Source organism: Suncus etruscus, chromosome 3 (genome assembly GCF_024139225.1).
Source record: "Suncus etruscus isolate mSunEtr1 chromosome 3, mSunEtr1.pri.cur, whole genome shotgun sequence".
In the NCBI taxonomy this organism is placed as follows: Eukaryota; Metazoa; Chordata; class Mammalia; order Eulipotyphla; family Soricidae; genus Suncus; species Suncus etruscus.
The window spans coordinates 66,665,267-66,667,728 of NC_064850.1; positions in this window are offsets into that span (position 1 = coordinate 66,665,267).

The window sequence follows — 2,462 nt, forward strand, 5'->3', positions numbered from 1 at the left end:
GACTCCCAGGCTCCGCCCCGCCCCCCGCGGATGCCCTGGCCACGCCCCGGGGCGGGGCCTGGTTGGCTTGGAGGCCCCGCCCCGGCACGTGACCACCGCGGCCTAGGATGCTGCGCGCCATCTTGATTCGGTCCAGGCCTGGCTGGCTGGGCTTCACCCAGCTCAGAGCCTCCTCACCTCACTACACCACACCGTCCAGGTTTAGCCCTAATGCCCCCCCACCCCTCGAGCCTAGCATTGGAATCCTTGCTGGGTGGTTTTGTCACTCTGTACATCTTGCACATGTTTTTTTAAGTGGGGAAACTTTGAAATCCATGCATTTCTGGAGAACTGGTAAATGAAATGTCTTTGAGGCACCTGGCTGTGCCAGCACTGTTACTATACAACGACGTGTTTGTCTATGGCATACAGACTCATAGTCTGGAAGCAATTTCAGTGCCAAGTTTTTCTGACAAATTTTAGTTAAAGCTCTCCGTTTTCCTGGATTGCTTCTTAGCCTGGCTCGCGTGGCTATTAATGCATCTTTCCCATCTGGTTTGTGAAGTTTCATCACAACCTACTCTTTTCTTTACAATACCCAGTAAGCACTTCTGGAAGTGTTAAGGATTTTTATATACGAGCCATGTGTAAAAATTTACAGAAATACCCATAACATGTTCTATATCAGCAGCCAATGTTGTCATTGAGAGGAATGGCACATACCACCTTTATTTCCTTTTTAATTGTCCCAATATATTCACCATTTATTCGGTTTAAGGTCCCTATGTGGCTGAGAGATACAGGAAAAACCCAAGTTAATTATTGATTCGATTTTTTGTTTTTGTTTGGGGGCCACACCAAACAGTGGCGCTCAGGGGTTACTCCTGACTCTGCACTCAGAAATTACTCCTGGTAGGCTCAGGGTACTGTATGGGGATGCCGGGGATCGAACCTAGGTTGACTGTGTGCAAGGCAAACACTACCTGCTCTGATATCGATCCAGTCCTAATTACTGATTTTGCTAAGAACGGAAGCTAAATTTTTTCTTCATTCTCCTTTTAAAGTTAACTCCTAAGTGGAAGACACAATTCTGCTGAACAAATCTCTCCTACTCCCTGGTACTTAGTTCCAGAATACAGGAACTTTGAGCTTCTCTCCTAACTCAACGTGGCAACCTTTGACTGTAGAGATTGTAGAGATTTGAAAGGTGCTTACTGATCTTCTTTTTTTGTTTGTTTGTATCCTTTTAAATGCCCAAATTCTGTTTTTCACTGACCCAGGCTTGTTTTCTCTGTGAACAGCTTTAGTACCACCCTCAGCGTGGGGTAAGGTTAGCTGTTAACAAAAGAATCAAGCAGATGCTTCCTAAGGATATTCTTTAAATAGCCAGGGGTAGGGAGGATGGCAAGAGAAAAAAAAACATGCTAATTTTGCAGTTTGGCTCATGATAATAACTGCCCCCACAAGATTTTTGTGTGTAAGGATATCATCAAAATACCCACCTCATAGTTGCTAATATGTAGCACACTGATTAATAGAGGGTGGGATGGGCAGAAAGACAAGCAGTAAAGTTGTCTTATTAGCATATATGACCACTACCACCCACCCAGATTCCTTCCACAGAGAAAACCAGCTAAAGTCAATCTTGTGACTAACAACAGTCTATTATGGTTTCTGGTGGCATGAAAAGCTGGGCTTCTCTCAAAGGTACCCAGATGACAGCAGCAGCCATGGGGCACAGAAAAAGAAAGCCACCAAGACAATTAGGGAAGCTGCTTCCAAGAAGAGATGCACTTCTTTCCTTAAATTCCAGAATTCAATGGCAATGTCACTATCCTTCTTGCCATAATTCCCTTTGTTCTACATTTTATTTAAGAAGACATTTAAGGGGACCAGAGAAATAACATGGATGTAGGGTGCTTGCCTTTCATGCAGAAGGACAGTGGTTCGAATCCCGGCATCCCATATGGTCCCCCAGGCCTGCCAGGAGGATTTCTGAGCGTAGAGCCAGGAGTAACCCCTGAGCGCGACTGGGTGTGACCCAAAAACCAGGAAGAAAAAAAAAAAAAGAAGACATTTAAAATATTTTTCACTAACTTTATAATTTATAAACCTTTTAGGCTTAAAAGGGAGAAGGTATACGGCGGCCAAGTGTTTACTCAACATTTTACTCTGCTAATATTCTCTACCTGATCCCCTTTGCCACCAGATACAAGTGAATTTAGACTGACTTTTCTTTAATTGTGGCAAACAAAAAAGTGTGGCTTGATAGCCTGGTTCTGCCATTTATTAGGTATCATGTCCTGGATAAGTCATGGATTGTTTTCTCAATCATAAAACGGGAAGAGTATTATCTCTCTTGCACGACTATGGACATTAGAGATATGTGAAGTTTCTAGACTAGTACACCAAGGACATAATCACCACCACCATCAGTCTCAAACCAAAATGCAAATAAACAAAAAAGTAAAACCCATAAAAAG